The sequence below is a fragment of the Rhyacophila brunnea genome, unplaced genomic scaffold, assembly GCF_057557595.1.
Source record: "Rhyacophila brunnea isolate RB1 unplaced genomic scaffold, BYU_Rbru_1.0 scaffold_13, whole genome shotgun sequence".
NCBI lineage: Eukaryota > Metazoa > Arthropoda > Insecta > Trichoptera > Rhyacophilidae > Rhyacophila > Rhyacophila brunnea.
The window spans coordinates 3,608,454-3,632,425 of NW_028232785.1; the positions used below are offsets into that span (position 1 = coordinate 3,608,454).

Genomic DNA, 23,972 nt, shown 5'->3' on the forward strand with positions numbered 1-23,972 from the left:
AAAAATTAAAAAATCTAAAAAATAATAACACCACTGCACATAAATGTTCCGAAATATGACTATATTCTAAAACATTAGAGCGAGAGGTTTAAAACAATACTATTTCATGTAATAAAAATACTTTATGCAGTCATCAAATATTTAAAATAAATATAAAGGATAATAAGGCTTCAAAACTATATATATAGTTTATCTACAACGTTTACGAAATATCCAGGATCATGCTTAGAAAATAGCATAAAATCTTCATTTTAAAGTCTTTTATACCTTCATATTTTGTTTATTTTCAATACTCTATGTTATTTTAGTTGATTCCTGCAACTACTGCCATGAAATGTTCCGCTAGTCTCGGATTGCCAGAGAGGATCTTAGAAGAACAGGAGCCATACGATGAAATACAGATTGACTATCTAGACATTAAAAAAGAATTGGGAGTATATGAAACTATCACGAATATAGGCAGTCGCACTGCTAAACGTAAGCACACACAATCTAAAGTCACAGACCCCAAATTATTAGTAGCCGTAATAAAGTTAGAAAAAAAATCGTTTAGTAACGAAAATTTTGCGTGCAGTTTTTGTTTTGATTTTTTTGCATCGTTATCTCTATTGAAGCTTCACAAAGCGTGTCATAAAAAATCAATAGCGGATAAAATGAAAAATTTCGAAAGCATTCGATATGATGTCAAGAATCTAAATATAATAAACCATTCTGAAGAAAAGCCTTTTAAATGCGACCAATGTGTTTACTCATGTAAACGATCTAGTAACATGAAATTACACAAAATGACTCATTATGGTGAAAAGCCATTGAAATGTGACCAATGTAATTATTCGTGTATACAACCTGGTTACATGAAAAAACACAAAATGACTCATTCTGGTGAAAAGCCTTTTAAATGTGACCAATGCAATCACTCATCTATTACATCTGGTCAGATGAGAACGCATAAAATGACTCATTCTGGTGAAAAGCCTTTTAAATGTGACCAATGCAATTACTCATCTATTACATCTAATCATATGAAAACGCACAAAATTACTCATTCTGGTGAAAAGCCTTTTAAATGTGACCAATGCAATTACTCATCTATTACATCTAATCAGATGAAAACGCACAAAATTACTCATTCTGGTGAAAAGCCATTTAAATGCGACCAATGTGATTACTCGTGTATGCTATTTGGTAACATGAAAAGACACAAAATGAGTCATTCTGGTGAAAAGCTATTTAAATGTGACCAATGTAATTATTCATCTATAACATTTGGTAACATGAAAAAACACAGAATTACTCATTCTGGTGAAAAGCCATTTAAATGTGACCAATGTAATTATTCATCTATAACATTTGGTAACATGAAATTACACAAAATGACTCATTCTGGTGAAAAGCCATTTAAATGTGACCAATGTAATTATTCGTGTATACAACCTGGTTACATGAAAAAACACAAAATGACTCATTCTGGTGAAAAGCCTTTTAAATGTGACCAATGCAATCACTCATCTATTACATCTGGTCAGATGAAAACGCATAAAATGACTCATTCTGGTGAAAAGCCTTTTAAATGTGACCAATGCAATTACTCATCTATTACATCTAATCAGATGAAAACGCACAAAATTACTCATTCTGGTGAACAGCCATTTAAATGCGACCAATGTGACTACTCGTGTATACTATTTGGTAACATGAAAACACACAAAATGACTCATTCTGGTGAAAAGCTATTTAAATGTGACCAATGTAATTATTTATCTATAACATTTGGTGACATAAAAAAACATAGAATGACTCATTCTGGTGAAAAGTCATTTAAATATAACCAATGTAATTATTCATCTAGAACATATGTTAACATGAAAAAACACAAAATGACTCATTCTGGTGAAAAGCTAATTAAATGTGATCAGTGTGATTACTCTTGTATATATTCTAGCAGCCTTAAAAGACACAGGATGTCGCATTCTGGCGAAAAGCCATTTTAATGTGATCAATGTAATTACTCATGTGCCCAACCTGGTACACTTAGATCGTATAACTTGACTCATACTGATTAAATGCTGTTCAAATTTAAACTATGAGATTACTCGTGTAATCAATCATAACCTACATTCCACATGCATGCTACACCACATTCTGGCGAAAAGCATTTTAAGGTTGTAGGATATTAATACTTATGTGTATACTATTTCAATTTTTATTTATTCTGATACTACTGTACACAATGCGGTGGCTTGAAATCACTGAAATCAAAAATGACACATTTTGGTGTAAAATTTCTTATTTTTTCGTCTCATCCTTAACATCAGATTTGAAATAACATAATAAAAGAATATTGTTAAGTTAACCTTTTACATGCAATCCCTAAAATATTGTACGATGCCATGCGTTAGACTCTGTCTACATTTAATAAATTTGGCATTTTACTTCGTTTTTAAAGATAAATGATCGTTTCAAGTGGTTAACAATGATTTTTAAAACTCTTTGGTCATCGATTTACACATTGTTTTGTGTACATAACATGCAATTAACACGTAATCGTCCATCAAGAACCGTACGTTCATGTCCGAATCCGATTAAGGCTTTTCTCGTTCTGAATTAGTAGAAACGGCCGCTACAATATGTCATCATTGATCATCTTCAGGACAAAGTCGGATGTCGATGGGGTGGTGGTCACCTTAAACCGCATAATATGTGGTTTTGCGTACGCACGTTCACCGCATCAAATCATACCGCATTCAATGTAATTGATTGAAAAAACGAAGTATTATTAATTACTTACATAAAACAATATTGTAATATAAAAGGGATGTACAAAAGAGATAAGATGAGGTTTGAATGCTAAATAAAATTATAAATTACAATAATTATGTGGTTACATGGAATAAGCTAAGGAAATAATAAATTCTTAAAGTATAGTGTGTACAAAAGACTATATCTATTACCTATATACCTTCCCGATTAAAAATAAAAAATACACAATAAATGACATTTTTAAAACACATCTACTCGAAGTAGTACCTTAATGGATTATAAAATTACGTGCATAGTTTTAGTATAATTGGTATATAATATATTGATTATTTTGTAATTTTTTGTTTTTGAAAAATACCTTCGAATAAGTCTTATTTATATTATAGTATTTATGGGAATACTTTTTAACATGGCATGATAGATAATAACTAGTATTTAATTATATAGGTAGAGAGATTTTTTTGTACAAATATGACAGTTAAATATACCTAATACTATCCGATAAATTTAATACTCTTCCTTTATTTTGCTACCTACACATTAAAATATTGATTTCTAACCCTAAAATGTTGTAACCTATCTAAATACGTACTAAAATAAGTACAAACATTAAAATAGTAAAAAACGTACCTACTTATTTTGTAATGGTTAATATAGTTTAACGCAGGGAGGGGCAAACTGCGGCCCGCCGGGTATTTTTTTTGCGGCCCGCCATCATTAATTGTACTTCTGGATACGAAAATCTTTTTTTTATTTTTTAAAAAATATTGACAATAGATTAAAATTTGTTGTTTCGTAAATGTATTATCTCAGTACGACCTCCTTGCGTCTCGTCACACACCATGCAACCACTATTTTCTACGTTGAACATCGTGACACATATAAATACTTTTAACTCCGCGTTGCAAGGAAAACAAATATGCCCATGATATGGTTAAAAGTTTGAATGGATTTCAATTAAATTGTAAAATTAAAAAGTTATTCCTTCGACAAATATCGAATAACAACGTGGACCACTTTCCAACTTTGAAGTTGCTGAATATACCAGAATATAAATTTGAAGAATATGGTAAAATTATCAAAGCTCTGAATGACGATTTTTCACAAAGATTTTGAGACAAGTTTAGCAATAGTACGCGATCCTTTTTCAATAGATATTATAGTGTACCGATAGAACTACAACTTTAGATTTTTGATCTGCAGTGTGACAATGATTTAAAAGAATTGCATCGTCGTGAAGAAATCTCCAAATTTTACAATGCCCTTATTTCAGATAAATTCAACCAACTTGAAAGATTATGCAAGAAAAATGTTCGTTATTTTTGAATCAACCTATATAATAAATGTGAACAAACATGTTCGATCATGAACCTCAATAAAAATCTTTACGATCAAATATCTTCGATGCCCATTTACAAGCAGTTTTGAGAATATCAACTACAAAATTAACACCTGAATTCTAAAAAAATGTACAACCGTTTCATTCTTCTCATTAAATTTATTGTAATATTTATTTTTCGTGATAAATGATAATAATAAGTTGTGTATATCTAAAATGGTATTTTTTGGCCCAAAGGCCGATTTTTATAATTTTATCACAATCATTTCTCTCCCACCATATTTAGCAGTCATGGGAAAATTAACGTATTGGTCGTTAACTGATTACTTTGTTTTGTTTAATTAAAATTATTTTTGTATGACCTACATTATTTATCTTGTGCTACATAAAAGTGGCAATACTCGATGACGATACAATTAATTTTCTAATGTTTTGTAGAATTTAAGCCCCTTCTGTTAATCACATAGTCGTGCATATATCGAAATAAAAACAGGAAGATTTTTTTTAAATATTGTCTTTTATTTAACACCACAGCGACAGAACTCCAAGTCTCGAAGGATTCATAAAAGTACTGGATTATGTAAATATTACTGTGACCTCACACCGTTACATCTCGGCTAAGGTTTCATCGTCTAAATATTTCAGACCCTTCGTTATTTCTTGTAGCCTGTGTTGTTTACTCATGATACTCATACCAGTCACGCGATTATCTTTCGCATTGAGAAGTGTAGAATCCGTGAGGTGATGCTAGGGAAAACATTCAGATTGCAGTAAACATTTTATTTGATACATATTATTATCTTATAAGTAATTTTCTTTGATTACATTTTATGTATGTTGTTATACTTACAGAATATTATTTTATCAACAATCTTGTCGTTTTTATTTTGCTTACCTACGACTCCGCTAGCTTTGTGTATAATATATTACAGGAATGGTTTCATCTGCTCAAAAAGATATTCTCAGCCGATGAATGGCCATCTAAGCATAATAAGCCGGTCCTCATTGTCCTTTCACCAAGACTTTCTTTCGAAAATATCCAACTTATTATATTTGTCTGAAGTAATGGTTGAAGTAGGCAGCACGTTGTACATGTACATACGACTGATTTAAGACAACTTTCCTAATTATGCTTCTTGAGATGATTGACACCTAGTAACTGTTTGATACTCTTATAAACATCAGCTGTACTAGCTAATTTTCTTTAATATTTTAAAATATCTACCCGTTGATTTTCCTTCGATTATAATGTTGACTTGTACTTGCATTTGCTGCAGAGATCGCCCGTTTATACCTATGCAGTTGTCAATATCGGTTTATCCACAGTTGCAATAGAACACGTCGTGTGCGTTTCACAAATAGGTACCACATCACCTTTGCAATTATTAATATTTGCATTGATGAATGAGTAGGTATTTAGATTTTATTTCTTGATTAAAGTCGCTCTTTCCTCCATAATTATTTTTTCTAATAATTACCGAGCTAAATGTATGCTCTACAGAGCCCCAGATAGATGTGCCAAAGTAACAGATTCTTTTAGTTTTTCAGTAATAGGTAATTAATTATTTTCTCTCATAATTAATGAGTCAAATTTATACCCTACAGAGAAAACAGATAGATGCGCCAATGTAACAAAGACTGACGTCAGGCAGCTCATTGGTATTATTACACTATATTAATTAATACTTCACACCCACGGTGGCCGCGCGGCATAAGCGTTGGACTATCACGCTGTGGGTCTCAGGTTCGAATCCTGGGTCTGGCAAGTACACATATTGTTTTTCAGTTTGTGTGTGAGTCAGGGTATGGACCTAATAGGTTGAGCAAGTGGCTGACACCCATCATTTCTCGTAAAAAACAAAATCTGTTAATACAAACCTCTACTCTGTGGAGGCCCATATGATCCTATTAGGATCGGACATGGTCAAAAAAAAAAAAAATTAATACTTCTCTTATGAATGCACCGAACCGAACATACCTACGTGCTGCTCTTAGAAAAAAATAGCTCCGTAATGGGTGTGAATATATTATATGAATGAATCAGTCGTTTTATTAATAAAAATATCAATTTTGCAATAAAAACAACAAAGGTCCACAAATTGTGTAAAAACAACAAATAGTTTTTTCACACTTATATTTATTTTATAAATATATAATTAACCAAATTAAATAAAATATGTTAGTTACACTTATATAGTGCGTATAAGGCTTATCAGTGATTCATCATTGTCAAATTTATAAAAATGCATTTTACAACCAAGAAAATATTATTATGTTTTTACCCTCTCCTAAAAAAAATTGTGACATTTATTGTTTTTGTGTCTTCGATTAATAACCGTTATGTTATAATATAGTTAACCAGTGCAGCAAATATAATAGTACCTGAGAAGTGTAATTATTGATATAAATCAGTAATATTTTACATACTCCAATATTATTTATATTCATACTTTGTACGATGGAGGAAATTGACCCCCTTCAAGGCCCTGCTTTACCCCAATATATAAATTTAATGTAAGTACTTTTTTATATAAATTAATATATGTACTGTTTTAAAATAAAGTGTGATGTCAATAAATCTTTTCTGCCTTACAACAATTAGTTTGTAGATGCTTTAATCGAATTAAATTAATGAAACATTAAAAAAACTTAAGTTAATTTGTATGACAATGAAATAGGAAACATTGGCGAAAAGTGGAGTGAAGTGACCCTAGTTTACAGAACCTACATAAAAATAAAAGTATTTGACCAATTTAAGCCAATCAATGTAAATATGTCATGTATATGCCCACCTAATATTTATCCTGATGACACCCCAATACGAAGGCCTTCGGGTGGCCTCCAGCCATTCCAAAACGCCTACAACTTCCTTATTTAATGCAGAAGCCGCCGCCATTCTTCCCAAGTGCCAGGTAAAATCACTAAGGTTCGCGATCTCCACCCCACCATAAGGTTTAAAAGTTCAAAAGACAAGATCAATAGAATTATAAGCGGGCTTCAAAACGAGGAAGTATCTTTTTTATACGGACGATCGACAGGCAGGACTTGTTTTCCATTCATTAGCTCGAAGCCCTCCATCGTCAACAACAAAAAATCACCAAGAACCACCTCTTTAGTTTTATATAAGTATGTAATTAATATCACAATCGTCATAATATTTTTTGTATTGCCCATGTTAGCTGGACACTACACTGCGCTTCAAGAATACATGTCACTTGCAAGACTTCTGCATCATTCCAAGTTATGTCGTCATCCCGTAGGTCTTCCTCTACACTCTTTAGATAAGTAATATTTAGCGGCCTTCTACGGAATCCATTTAGGTAGCTTGAAGAACATGCAAGCCGGGTTAAAGTTCTCTCTTGGTATCCGCAACACATGGCTGAGCCGGTTCTAATGGCGCCTTTTCAGGCTCGGTTCGATCTCTTATCTCCTCGTTACTCATCATACACCACCGCAAACCTAATATCCGTCGCAAACATTTCCAGTGAAGCTCCGTCCACCCTTCTCGGTCCCTAGTTCTTTGGTGCCACGTGCATCTAACGAACTTCATGGGTTCGTCTATCCAGCGGGTTATTCGACGCCCCTGTGGGCGCTTAGTGCTCTGCTTCTTGGGTACCATTATAAGACGGCATTTGGTCAGCGGTTGTCCACTCGAGGAAGGCAGTTTCGGACTGGTCGAGTGGTGAGTAATTTAGTTACAAAACGTGCAAGAACAGACAAATTAAGTCGAGTAACGATGGCCGCGCGGCTTAAGCGTTAGCTTATTGTGTAGTGGGTCCCAGGTTCGAATCCTGGGTCTGGCAAGTACGCATATTGTTTTTCAATTTGTGTATAAGCAGGTGGCTGACATCCATATCTCGTAAAAACAAAACCTGTCAGTACAAACCTCTACTTTGTGGTGGATCCTATTTGGATCGGACATGATCGAAAGAAATTTAGTAGAGTCGATCCATTTTGTTATATTTTCGGTCGAGTAGCAACCCCACCACCTCTTACTAAATACTAAACAGGCCACAGAAAGAGTCTGAACACGTTATCTTTAGTCAAGTTCATTAGTTTCCGTAGAGATGGCGTTTGGGTGGAGCGAAGATACTACCCATTAATTCGTATCGGAATATTTAACCCGTGAGTGGTTTTCGAATTTTAAATCTCCACTACATATATAAAAAATAAACAAGCTAAGCAATCTGCTTATAATGACTTGGAAAATACAATGCATATTTCTGGATTAGGTGAGAAGGAGATTAATTCAAAAATTAAAAACAAAAGGTCAGTATGTATAGGTTTTTATGTACTCGTATTACAAAATATTTAGTTTTTATTACAAGAGTTAATTAACAACTTAGTCAGGATAAGTAGTTAATTCCTAAGTAGACATTAATATTTCTTTAAAATTTTTAGATCTAGCTACTCGCAAGAGCTCAGAATAATAAAATATTCTAAAACGTTCCATATATAAAAATATGGTTTAATATGTTGGATGATCCTCTGCGAAACATGATATAGCCATTACAACTGAAGTTAATAACTTCTTATTTACTTTTATTAATATTAATACTATCGACCGAAGGTACTTGATAGAATTTGAATTTAAATTCTAATGGATTAAAGTTTTGTACTATTCCATTTGAGTCGTTTTTTGCGACCCGGGTTTCACCTTCTTCAGGTGCTATGTATACTCACCAAAGGCAAACACACACTGACAACGGACACCCTTAACTCTAGTTTATATAACAAATCAATACAACAAAGTAGGTTAGAACTTCATTACCTACCTATCAAGTCAAGGGTCAAAAATAAAAAATACAACCAACAAATTATGAATAGTTGAAGTGTTAGTAAAAAACCTCATTAGTAAAAACCCCTATCTCATTAATAACAATACACTTGATCTTCTTCTTATTGTGCCATCCCCTAGCGGAGGTCGGCCACCATCAAGGCAATCTTATATTTGTCGTCTGCTACCCGGAACAGTTCGGTGGAGCTGCACTCGTACCAATCACGGAGGTTCTTAAGCCACGAAATGCGGCGCCGTCCTCTGCTACGCTTCCCATTGATCTTTCCTTGAATGACAAGTTGGGGAATGCTGTATTTTTGTCCTCTCATAATGTGGCCGAGGTATTGTAGTTTCCTGGTTTTGATACTACGTAGAACTTCTCGGCCCTTCCCCATTCGATTGAGAACTTCAACATGTGTCACCCGGTCAGTCCAAGGAATTTTGAGGATGCGTCTATACAGCCACATCTCGAAAGCTTCAAGTCTCCGTGACATCTCTTGGTTTAGCGTCCATACTTCCATACCATAGAAAAGAATTGAGAGCACATAACAACGTACCATACGCAGTCTCAGACCTAGGTTAAGATCTCGATTGCTAAGGAGGCGTCTCATTTTGAGAAAGGCGCTCCTTGCGATCTCAATTCTAGTTTTTATTTCCTGAGACTGGTCCCATTTCTCATTGACCCATGTACCTAAATATTTATAATGGGTCACACGTTCGATTGGTTCCCTGTTAATGACAACATTTGTGTTGGTGTCTGGTGTCGCTGTTTTTGATACTAGTAATAGTTTTGTTTTCTTGAGGTTCATTTTTAAACCATAAGAATTACTTACCTCATTAACCTTTTCTACCAGTTGATGTAAACTCTTAAAACTATCAACAATCAGCACAGTATCATCGGCATATCGTATATTGTTAATATGTTTGCCATTATCCATAATACCCACCGACTCACCTTGTAAGGCTTCCTTGAAAATAGCTTCCGAGTACATATTAAATAGCAAAGGTGACAATATACAACCCTGTCTTACACCGCGACGAATTTTTACCTCTCCACTGATTTCGTTTTCAATCTTTATATTCGCTGTTTGATTCCAATATAAGTTAGCTATCAGTTGAATGTCTCTTGCATCGATGCCTTTCTCCTGTAAGAGTTCGAGAAGTTTAGGATGTCTAACAGTATCGAATGCTTTCTCGTAATCGATGAAACACATAAACATCAACATTAACATCTAGGCATCTTTGCACTAGAACATTCAAGCTGAAGAGTGCTTCGCGAGTGCTCAAAATACTTCTGAAGCCAAATTGTGTGTCATCCATGTCTTCTTCGCATTTCCGAAAAATCCTATTATGGATGATTTTTAATAAGACTTTTAACATGTGGCTCATCAAACTTATTATTCTAAACTCGCTGCACTCCTTTGCATTCGCCATTTTTGGTAGAGTGATGAATGTCGATTTCAACCAATCATCGGGAATTATGCCCGTTTCGTAAATTTTATTAAACTAATTAACGAGAATTTCTAATTGAACTTCTTCTAATAATTTTATCATTTCGTTGTAAATATTATCAGGGCCGACAGCTTTACCATTTTTAGAATGTCGTATTGCGTTTATTATTTCTGCCCTATTTATGCACGGGGCTTGTTCACATTCATTAAAAGTATAGCCAATAGGTCCCCTATCATCATCAAACAAATTTTCAATATATGTCTTCCAACGAGTCAGCTTCTTTTCTATACCTAATATAATACGCCCATCTTCGTCTTTCAAGATAGTTGATGAGGTTCCTTTCATAATTCCCAATGTTTCCTTTATCTTCTTGTGCATATTAAAGGAATCGTATTTTCGTTGGAGATTTTCAATTTCTTTGCATTGGTCGGACATCCATTCTTCTTTAGCTGTACGAATTTTACTTTTTATGGTGCAGCATTATATAATATATCGTCTAAGACCAATAATAGATCATTAGTACATATAAATAATAAAAACACTACACTCAAAAGGTGTAAATCGTCAATTCTAGGAACAATGGTAATGTATTGGAAATTAATGGAGTAAACTAATGAGATATTTGTCTTTAAAAGTCATTAGTTAAACAACCAATAGTCTATGACTCATACATGGTACCTACCTACTTTTACATTTTTTATATATTTATTTTTATTTAAAATAAGTATAAACTAAGTAATATATATTTTTATATACACACGTATACATACCTAAATCCACATCCATACATTCTCAGACATATAGATAAGTGTCGCATGTCAATACCATTGACCATTTATAGTCTCGCATGCAAACCCTCATATAGGATATAGCAATGTGCTACTAGGAAAGCTAAGTTGATCATTCAAGATAGGCAGTCTCTTCAACTGTGCCCTATTTATTTCTAATATTTCTTAGTAGAATAATATATTATAATCACCCGCATAACTGTGAAGTAGTTTTGCACCCTTTACAATGTCAAACGTATGTTTTTCATTTAATAAGTGGTTCGCAAATGTTGATGTCTCCTTCTCCAATCTTTGGGCTGCTAAGTGTTCAGCAATAATTATAATATTTAGTTTCCTCGTAGTTTTACCAACGTAAAATTTGGGAAAATTATTACACTGTAATTTATAAATACCGGATTTATTTTTAATTTCTATGAGGTCTTTATTGTTTATCAATAATCTACCAACTGTGTTGTTGCAATAGAATGCCGGTTTACATTATTTTTGGAAAGATATTTTTTAACTTTTTCACTGGTTTTCCCCATATAACTCAATCTACACCAATGATCAGCAATGACCGGTGTGGTAGGTTCTATACATGTATAAAATAATTTAGATACTATTTTTTTTATTAAAAAGTGTGTGTTTGCCTTTGGTGAGCGAGCACAGCACCTGAAGATGCCGAAAGGCAGAACGCGGGTCGCAAAAAACGACTCAAATGGAAAAGTACAAAATTTAAATCCATTAGAATTTATTTATTTTTGCTTTGTTACGTTGTAGTCAGTTCATTTTGACACGTCACTCACGAACGTACCGTGTTCTGACACTTTTTAGTAACTAAATCATTAAGTGGTAACTAAATCACTCGACTAATCCGAACCGGCCTTAAGAGACATATTTGGCCTATTGCCATTTCAACTGCTTAGCGACCTCTATGATATCGCTTACTCTTGTCTGCTTATTTATCAATTGTTTTTTTTGTAGCACATATGGGTTGAACACTTTACTCTTAGAACACAATGGGAGGTGCCTTTTGAAGATAGTATTCAAGAATGCGAAAAGTATCAGCAGCATTATATGAATATAATAATATTGCATTATTCAATATATATTATTCATTATATATAAGGTTATTCACCAACATGTCTCATTTCATGTTTTTTAAGTCTACTATGTCGTGAGAATCTCCTTGAACAGATCTTGCATTTATAAGGTTTTTCACCAGTGTGTGTCATTTTATGTGTTTTCATAGTACTTGACTGCGCGCATGTATACAAACACACATTGCATTTATAAGGTTTTTCACCAGTATGTGTCCTGTTGTGTGCCTTAAGACTACAACGTTGAGAGAATCTACGTGAGCATTCATTGCATTTATAAGGTTTTTTACCAGAGTGTGTTATCTTATGTAAGTTAAGATTACCGAGTAGTGAGCATCTATATGTACACACATTGCATTTATAAGGTTTTTTACCAGAGTGAGTCATCTTATGTACTTTAAGATTACCAAGTTGTGAGCATCTATATGTACACACATCGCATTTATACGGTTTTTCACCAGTATGTGTCATTTTATGTCTTTTTAGATGATTAAGCTGAAAGGATCTATATGGGCACACATTGCATTTATAAGGTTTTTCACCAGTATGTGTCATTTTATGTCTTTTGATAACATTAAGATACGAAGATTCAAATGAACACATATTGCATTTATAAGGTTTTTCACCAGTATGTGTCCTTTTATGTCTTTTAAGATCAGAATGTTGCTTGCATCTATATGGGCAAACATTGCATTCATAAGGTTTTTTACCAGAGTGAGTCATCTTATGTACTTTAAGATTACCAAGTTGTGAGCATCTATATGTACACACATTGCATTTATAAGGTTTTTCACCAGTATGTGTCATTTTATGTCTTTTTAGATGATTAAGCTGAAAGGATCTATATGGGCACACATTGCATTTATAAGGTTTTTCACCAGTATTCGTAATTTTATATCGTTTGAGATGACTCGTTTGTGAAAATACATTGTATTGACTTTGATCAACTATCATTTCTGCGTGAACCATTATATTATGACTTTTCAGAGTACTTCTGCAACTAAAAACTGCGTTGCAAATAATGCAAATCATATTATGTGAAAAATGTATTACTCTTCTCAGAATAAGTCGAAGTTCCTTCGGAGTATTTTTTTCTGACATTTCTTTTTTAAGGTTTTGATCATCTATCGTCAATTCTGAATGCTGTATCGTTTTGTCAGGTGAAAATCGTTGACTCCTGTCTGTAACGTGACTCCGCTTGAAAAATCCTTTCGTAGAAACCTAGAAAAACCATTTCAGCATTATCAGACGTTATTAAATAAGTGAGAGTAAAATGACGTTTAGAAATAATAAAAGTACATATTTGGGTAGCTTATTAAAAAATAAATAATGTTCCGTTAATATAAGGAATGATCCATTTATAGGTAAACAAATGTACCTACATATGAATTTCAACAGCAACTGCATAAAACAGACTATGGTAGAATTATTGTGGTAAAATTCTTGGTAAGTACATTTTATATAATTATGTGGTAAAACTATTATAGTTCCAAATGGAAAACTCCATATTATATTGGATAAATGTTGAATAAATTGACTGATGTGTATAGGATAGGTTTAATCTGTAACTGTGATATGTTTATTTCTAATATATCTTGATAAAATAATTTATGGTCACCAGAATTACGTAGGTACGGTGATGCAGTTTTGCTCCATTTTCGAGAATAATAAATTATATCGTGATTTACGTGTAGTAACTAAATATGTTTATTCCGTTTTAGTGTATCGTTGGAGAGTGTACATAGTACCTGCCACGCTAAAAGGCGAAACTAGAATTTATATTCAAGCAACCATGTTCAATAGGATAAGCAATATTATTTTTAATATATCATATTTCGAAATTCCACATAATTTAATAGAACACAAACAACACGATACAACTCCATATTGGAAAAATGTGGAATGGTGTAGGGATTGCTATTAGGTAGCGAAACATAAAATTACTATACCCAGTGGAAACTTTTAATGGTAGTTTCCATATTTCGTGAATTTAGAATATTATTACTAAATATCACTATAATTATTTTATAGATAAGTTATAAACGTTTAGCTTGCCCACTGTTGCAGCACACCCCCCTTTCGCCTATAAATTATTGGTCGTTTTATAATGACTAGTTGTTCGAACATTGGTTTTCCATAATCTTTTGTTTGTATAGTCTAAGACAGAGTAGGGTGAGGGGTGCAGTCACTTATCTAAACTAAAAATACAGGTTGCCAAGGAGAAGTGTACCAAGAACCACTGCACATAACTACACCCGTTAAAGATGGTATTAATTATTAAATTATTATAGAAGACATTCGAGACTTTGTATTTTATGGCAGGTACTACATTAAATCGCCAATTTCACGACATCTGACTCGATTCCCATAATATACCTTTCAGTTTTCAGGATTTCATAATTTTATTTTGTTGCTTAGATCGAACTTACGGAAGGGTTAACTATCAAACCGAACTGTGATACTGCGCATACTTTTTGTCATTTATGATCAGTATTTAGACAGGCATAGCATGGATAGAGTGACGTTCGAACAGCGATTCCAAATAATAAATAATCTCTTACTTAAGCTATGATGCTCATTTTGGGCTAAACGGGTTTGTTAATAAACAAAATTGGCGCATATGGAGTCCAACCTAGATGTGACACTAGAGAATTGATTACATCAAAAAAAATGCACTGACTTGTGTGGTTGACATCATGGAGGAACATCGAACGTTATTTATGAAAAAATGAGGCCGGAGCTCGCGTTATGTTCAATGGAGATCATTGTTGCTGTTGTAAATATGTATGGCATTGATCCGGACAAGATGTAGTAGGTATCTACAGTATGAAACTACGTGTCATACAGAGGCCACAACCACCGACTTATTGAAATCAAAATTGGCAATAAGCTTATATCATGATATTGACCTGTCAATTTGTCTCCAAAGTCGTGCGATTTGACAAATATTTCTATGCGGATATGTGATGTCGCTAGTATACGTTGCTTGCCATACATAACTATTGATGCTTTGGAAACCAACATTGTTCGTGTTATTTGTGATATATGGCCAGCAGTGCTCGTGGCCCAAAACCAGCCGTCAAGAATGTGCTTCATCAAAAACAGCCGAAATGGCCATATGCCACAAATCAGTGACGTCTCGAGACAAAATGCCGCCCCTAGGCAGCGCTAAAATGCCGCCCCATTTTATACAGTATTTTTTATCATCCTTACATGAGCCCAATATTTAAGAAATGTGTTGTATGGATACATTACTAACAAAATATATACCACTAAATCCAATTTAAATGCCATCTCTACTTCAATAAACAATATTGTGAGTCCACGGTTTCATATACATTAAAAATACACCTGACAACTTTCAAAAAACGCGAGCTAGGTAAATACCTATGTACCTAACTATAATTCAAAATATATTTCGCAAATCTGCACGTGTCATTGCTTGTCATCAAGGACGTGACGTCTAAGGACAACAGAAGTAAACTAGACATCGCGAAACCGACAAAAAATACAGTTTTGTTAAACCTTTTATGTTAATTCTTAATACACTTTGTTTCCAACCAGTGAGCTGATTTTTTTAATCGAAGGATATTTTCATTATTAGGTACTTACAAAGTTTAGTTACCTATTTCTATACATCTAATGATCCTCCTCGATTTGCCGCCCCCAAGCGACGCTCAATCTGCCTACCCCCACGGGACGTCACTGCCACAAATTATTTTGAAATGTTAGTCTTTGTCGACTGTCTGACAGTACAAGCTAGGCAGGTACTTATGTTTAATAGTGTTAAAACTCAAATACGTTCATAGTAATTAGTTATAACTGCTAGCGAGGATGTTATACACAATTAAAATTACAAATAACTTAGGATTACTAAGTCCCTGGATCAGCAATCACGTCCGTGTGAATCATTTTTGACTTTTGAGAGTACTTCTGCATCGAAAACTACATACCTATATGTAACTTATCCCTTATATAATCATATATAATTTTTCTTAAAAATAGTCCGATCGCGAAAATAGTTTGCAATAACTTACTTCACCACGTTTCACGATCGTGATGTGTCCTTCTCCTTTCTTAAATCGACGTTTCGGGCTCATTGCAGAGGTCATTATCATATCATCTCTTGATGATGGCCTCTGCAACGAGCCCGAAACGTCGAGTAAAGAAGGAAGACACACGGTGGAAACCGACAAATGTACTGTTGCAAATCAAATTACGTGAGAAATGTATTACCCTTGTCAGAATAAGACGAAGTTCCTTCGGAGTATTTTGTTTTAAAATTTCTTTTTTAATGTTTTCTTCATCTATCGTCACTTCTGAATACTGAATCATTCGATTATGGATTCCATCAGGCGAGGATTGTCCACTACTATCGGAATCGTGATTCCTTGTAGAAAATCCCTTGGTAGAAACCTAGAAAACAAAATTATCGTTACCCTATAAATTCTAAATTATGTTTTATACTATTCCGTTTAAGATATATTTTTTCAACATTTTTGCTTTCGAGCATCTTCAGACATTAAAGCTATACTTCAGTTGAGGCATGGCCTAAAAAGATCGGATGGGCTAGGGGATGCGCGGATTGTGCAAATGACGCGAGCCGAACGAAATATAATTTAATCCATATAATGTTATGTTATCGTTATATAAGTAATAATAATAGTATATTCATTGACATGTTTTCTTTTTCAAGTAAATGGGTAAAGTTTTTTAGTCATCTTTACACGATTTAAGAATATATTCCTCCGACGCCATCACAAAACAAATTGACGTGCTTACATCACGACTGTCGGTCTCCGATTGGCGACGAGTAAAAAATTTCGTCGCACTTCTGTTGAAAATTATTTGCCGTTTCACTTATGTATGCTCTTAAGTAAAGAAATGAGAGGTAAAATGACGATAAGAAATGATAATAGTATGACACGACCCTGGACGTCAGCCATATGCTGACGCGCACTATAAATAAGTAGGAGACGTAACCACATACCCCGGTCACATAGCAAACCGGGACAACAAATTGTATACGCCGATGTGTTGACGAACTGAGATGAAAATTTCCAGATAAAAGTCCCGCTGGGTACACTGGCGAATCCGTCAGGTAAAACGTGGAAGATATGAAAGTCAGCCATGAGTGCTTTAAAGGGTATATGTTATAATAACTAGCTATATAATGTAATATGATGTATAAAACTGTAAAATGGATATGTTAGAACGTAAGAATCACATATAATTTGATCCGCTTATTAAGGCAATGTCTTTTCCTAACAGAGGCACCTTAGGAAAAATACGAAGCTTGCAAATTGAGACATGTTTTTGATAATTTACAATTCCGTCTGTGTTAATTAATAAATATGTATCTGAAAACATTAAAAAATATATTTTTTATTTTAAGTCAAAGATAAACTTACAATTCTAAAAAGTGTCATAAAATGTGAATTTGTTGAATTGGACCGCATCTTATTATTACACGTATTTTTAGTCATATTTATAATTAAAATTTAATTTAGTAAGTTTTCTAAGCATCGCCTAAGAGATTTATAAGTAATTCATTGATTTTATTATTTTTTATGTTCATTTAAAAATAAAACGATTTTTATAAATATATAAATGTGTACAATACTGGATGATTAAAATTGTCCAACGATTGTCCCTTCTTTGAGTTATGTGTCCAGCCCATTTCCATTTGAGGTTTTTAACAAACTCTACTTATACGTATATTATCTCTTTATTTATTAAGTAGGTACTAGGTACATAATATTGTATTTTTAAGTGAATATCATTTGACTTAATTTTATGCGAGGTAATCAGGTAAAATGCATTTCAGTGGGGTAAAAAGTGTAAAAAACGTACACCCTACCGTTCGATGATCCGGCATTTCGTTTAGGCTTAAGGTGAGTGCTCCGCCTACGAGAGGCACCTAGTAGATAAGTATTAGGCTTGCAATTTGAGATTGTTATAATTTATAATCAATTTAAACCTCAAAACATTATAAGATTTTTATTAAAGTCAAAGATAAACTTGCAATTAAAAAATACTTGATAACATTTGAATTCGTTCCTTGTTATATAAAAGAATATATAAATTTTGGTTTTAGTATTCTTGTATACAGTGAAAGTATTTTATAATAATTCATTGATAATGTATTTTATGTTTATTTTAAAAATCATAGATTTTTTCTCAAAAATATAAGTACGCACGTGCAACTTGAATTTTCCTTAATTTATGTTAAAATGATTTTATAAAATTGAGACCATACAAATATTTATTAAATATTAGAAACGACGGAACATCCATAATGTTTAACACATTGTGTTTAATATGCCAAATGTATAGAAAACACTTAATGCGATACAAGGTATAAAACAAGAAAATAACATATTGGTGCCTGTACACGTACATAGATTTAGCTGCAATAATAGTGTGTTTTAAACAATTGCATTAATAACTATTTACATGTAAAAGTGCTGACTGTCTTTGCAAAATCATTTTAAAGCGTAAGCGAGACGCGATGTTTTCTTGTTCTTAGATAATCGGTAGACGTCAAAATATTCTGTACGGTGTATTTCGTATTTCTTCCGGCAAGTTCGCCACTATCGTTTTACTGCGCATGCGCACCGCCATGCATGTACCAATATAGCATGCAATCTTGCACGATAATACGTGTTTACACGTCCATTTTCTTGTTATGGCCGCGATTATACTCACTGTCAGCTGTAAATCCATGCACGTGTTTACGAGGTATACTCTATCATATCACAATTACACAGTAATATATAAATTAATATTATAAACGTTCCTACCTGTTCTACTGGCTTGCATTCGGAATATGAGCAACTAGGTTGTGAATCTTCATATTTAATTTGGCATTGTGTGTCTTCTATAAATTCGTCCTTCGAATCAACTAGTTGAGGATCTATCTCAGACTTTAGACTGGCACGGTTAATGTCAGGCCACTAAAAAACAAAAATAAAATTCAATTCGCATTATTTTAATACGAGGGAGTTGCTTCTGTTTATAACCACAATGGTATCGATTCGACAGAAGAAAAAAGTGGATGGGACTAGGGGAGGCCTTCATCTAGCAGTGGATCAACATCGGTGAATGATAAGGGGAATCGATATGTAGCTATCAAACTAGTAAATACTATGGATTTATTATTGACTTGTTTGATAAATATTTTGTTTGTGCCAAAACTATATTAGGTACTAATTTTTTTTTGTCGACCATGTCCGATCCTAATGGGATCATATGGGTTTTCACAGAGTAGAAGTTTGTATTAAGAGATTTTTTTACGAGTATTGGATGTAAGCCACTTGCTTAACCTACAGGTGCATACCCTGACTCACACAAATTGCAAAACAATATGTGTACTTGCCAGATCGAGGATTCGAACGTGGGACCCACGGCATTATAGTCCAACGCTTAAGTTGCGCAGCCACCGTGGGTGTCTAATTATGGGTACTTTATTAACTTTATAAAATGTTGTGCAAAATAAGGACCATAAACAATAGATAAAACAGTTTTGAAAAGCAAATTAGATAATATACATCGTCAAAGTATGTAATGGCGTTATCTGACATGTCAATAGCACAGAACAGATTAATAAATATAATTCAGATAGACTATATCGCAATTTATTACATTTTGAAGAAGGAATTTGAATGTGTGACCTGCAAAAATGAAATAGGTACACATTTTAGACGAAGAATAGTGTGTGTTGCAATTTGAGCGCCAGTGCATAAGCCGAAAGCAGTTGTCAGAACGAAGGACAAGTTGAGAATGACATATTCTTGACACGTGTTTAACTTTATCCAATATTCTTCCACATCCAGATAGATTGCCTGTTATTCCACACCCGTTAGGTAGTTCAGTTCGCATTAATTCTATGTTCTCTGGTCACTCAATGCTGCTTAAATATGAGACGGTGACATACGAAGTCAGTGAAGAGGCTATAATTAGTTGTCCACAAAGCCTCTGTAACCACTGTCAAAAAAATAATGTAACTAAAGCCACGTGAGTGCCAAGAGATGGATGATCATTTTATTCAGCATTAAGTTGATTATGATGGAGGGTATAAATATGAATTACAGTGAAACTGGTGACTTAAGTAAATAAAGTAACAGGTGATTACCATATATATTATTTGATTGGGCCAATTATGGTGACTCTGTTTCCCTATAATTCCCCCCACCTCAAATCTCAGCTGTTGGCATATATTGAATAACATTTAGTTACCTCATGACAACGGGCGCGTGTAGGCTTATTGCAGCTATACCGTCGTTTAATGAGTAATTTAAACATACAGACTGATTCAAAAATTAAAGTGCATATCACGAGCATGTCCAGTGCAACCGTCGTGGAAGCCATAATTCTAACCGAGTCTCCGTGTTAATCTGTTAATCAGACCACTTGTGTCGTGTTACCAGCACAGGGTATTTTCTCATTTAGCATATCATTCATCACAAGTGTACTGTGCTAGGACGAGAGAGAGTGCACGAAGGACCAGCTTTAACCAGATAACAGAACTTCATAAAAGGTCAGTGTTTGGCATCTTACGTGTAACCTCCCCCTCTCAGCATCCACATCACAATCATTCCACTAATTAATTACAGTCCACTATGAAAAACGCAACCACATATATTTTATACAATTCCGAAGTGTTTGAATAAGAATAGCAATAACACAATGAGAATGGAACGTACCTGTGAATCGTTATTGAACATTGACGAATCCGAGCATTCACCGAGCTCTTGGAAGGCTCGTGCTCTAAGGAGAGCCACTTCATTATCACTCAGAGATACGTCATGCATACACTTGTGATTGATGAGAATCTTTTTTGAAGAGAAAAATGCATAACATACATCGCATACAAAATTATTGCGATAAAAAGTGGCCCTTGTCAATTTTAAACAGATTTCTTTTTCGGAAGCATTCACTATTTCCTGCTTAATGTCATGTTCGTGTATTATAATTGCATCGTACCGCATTGCGGCTTCTATCTCAGGAATGCCGTTTGCTTCGTGCTGAAAAAAATGAAAAGAATGCTCCTTGAATTATTTTCTTATGAATATTGTAGATTTAAATTTCTATAATGAATGAGCTGATATCGTTACCTGGTATCAGAAAAGGTTATCTTCAATATACCTACCTATAATATGTCAGCAGTGTTACAGTACTCTTTGTCAACGTTACTTGTTAGCAACAATCAAGACTAATATTAATACTATCGACCGAAGGCACTTGGATTTAGGTTTTGTACTATTCCATTTGAGTCTTTTTTTGCGACCCGGTCAATGTGTATTTATCTGTTGGTGAGAACACACAGTGCCTGAAGATGCCAATAGGCGAAACCCGGGTCGAAAAAAACGGCTCAAAAAGAATAGAAGTACAGAAACCTAAATCCATTAGAATTTGTTACAAATTAACTGTTCACATCCCCAGTAACCAAAACACACAATGATGGTACGTATGGCAGGTTAACCACTGTCGTTCTACTGCGCAGGCGAAAAATTCACATAAGTTCGAATTGTCGCATTGCACAACCAGCAGTAAATCCATGCACGTGAAAACGGGGTAGGTATAATAATTTCCCGGAACCCGCTATTTTTGGATTACAGTGACACTAACTACAACGATTTGGATTAAGTAATATGAATACAATGTTCCAGCAAACGTTTCTGGCTATTTAACAAATCATTTCTGACAAGTTGACGTTTAGTTATATTATGTTCCAGCAAGCATCTGACCATCCATGACCATCAAAGTAAAAATGATAATCGTCAAAAACACGACCTAACCTAAAATCGATATTCAGTTATTATTTTCATAAACTGGGACCCACAATATTATAAACCGACGCGTAAGCCTCCCGGCTATCGTCAGGTGCCACGAAGAAATGTTTTCGACAACATAAATGAATTCGACAATTAAATGTGTGCCCTTGTAGACACGAGGTATAGTAAGGTAGAATTTCATGATACTCTTTTCAAGTTTAGAATAATATTCATGCACAGCCCTACAAATTTATCTGCAGAATGAGACGGGGGAGTCACTGTCAAAAACTACCATTGCCGACTTAAGTAGAGGGCCGATACATTCACAACGACTGGTCCTACTTTTTCCGCCCCTCCCGTTGTTGTCTATGGATGACCTGTCATTGCCTGTCATTGTTCTATATAATGCTCATACTGACGTGTTCACACAGGGAATGGTTTGATTTGAATAGATGAGTTACATAATAAATAATACACCAGCATAAACACACCTTCTACAAATATAATGCATAGATCAATGCTATATATTTTTTGGAAAACGATATTACCACCGGTTTTTCTGTGAAGGACTAGTCTGACTTTGACAGCTGATGAATAACAGGAATGTATATTATTTATAAATAAAATTGATAGTTCATATAGTTGATTTGAGATTTTTTTATAACTCAATTTGAAACGAGAATGTCAAGCAATCTGGGATCTGATTTTGTCAGCTGAACAGTGGACCATTCGTTGCACGTACAAAAAGATATGCTCGGGCTTCAATAATCTAAAGTTGGCGCTGAAACTACCCCAACACGACTCGTAACTGGCAAAATCTGACGTTTTTCAATATGGCGACCCATGATAGTTTGAAGTTATTATTGAAATAATTTTAGATATTTACTGGCAACACTGATGATTAGTTGTCGAAAACGCTTCCTCGTAAAATATATGTCAAATCGTTTAAATAACAATCCGACTTCGTTTATTTGGTTTGAAAAGCTGTGAAACATATCTGCAAAAAACGAACTAACTTCTCGGTACATACATTCTACAATAATTAAGAATTCGTAATAACAAACCTCAAAAATGCACGTGGCATCAGCATTCTCCCGGTTCACATCGGTGTTGGCGTCTGGTTTGCTTGTAAGTTTCACATGAGAGGAATAATTATTATGATCTTTTATATTATAAGATTCGAGGTCACATATTTCGCGTTTTACGTCCATTTTGCGTATTTGAATAATTGCGAATAAACTAAGGATTACCGGGACAGAAGACAATTTGACAGCTGTGAAATGACAATATGCCACAGTGTTGCCATTTTTTTGTAACCGAATTATAAGATCACAATCCAATAAATTATAGTATGCGTTGTCATTTTGGCTGTTTGATATAATATATTTTATAATTTGAGATATCATAAGGACTTTTTGGAATTTAGGTTACTCTTCCGATCCAAAATGCTTACCTAGGTACCAGTAAATTAAAAAATAATAATTTTACTCAGTTAATTTTGTTTACCTCTTTCGAACAAATTCGTTGTAAATATTAGGATGCCCTACATTGGAAGGTATCCAGTGGCTGTAGGTTCAAGAATCGTCGGGCATCGTATTAAAAAAAACACAAAAGATTTTTTTTAGAAGGTAGGTAGGTAGGTATATTATTAATCTGAGGTGTTGGCAAAGCAGGTGTATTGAATATATTTTATTTGTTTGATCCTGACCAGTTTATGTAGGTAGGTACCTAACACAAAAAATTTAAAGCTTGACCGATTTTCGAATGAAAATAAATAACATTACATTGATCTTATACGTGAAATAATGTGCGCAATCCGATTCTCGGTGAAAATTATCATGAACACATTGGACTACTACCTTGGCTTTAGTCTGCAAAATGCCTAAAGGCTCGATGACATTGAGCTACTTTACACGCTGATTGATGGCGAATTTACAATCTGCTCGTAAACTCGCCCAGTGTCATCATCGTACAAGCTAACGACCACAGATTATAACAATC

The 23,972-nt window shown here is 34.0% G+C and overlaps 1 long non-coding RNA gene across 1 annotated transcript; it reads right to left on the reverse strand.

The window, feature by feature from the left end:
* Positions 1-12,075: 12,075 nt before the first annotated feature.
* Positions 12,076-23,269, reverse strand: LOC147076177 (uncharacterized). The gene is made up of 5 exons (XR_015069876.1): positions 23,036-23,269; positions 20,901-21,221; positions 18,999-19,151; positions 16,432-16,611; positions 12,076-13,416 (listed from the first exon to the last, which is right to left on the reverse strand). It is a non-coding gene; the product is annotated as an uncharacterized LOC147076177 (long non-coding RNA).
* Between the last annotated feature and the right edge of the window lie 703 nt (positions 23,270-23,972).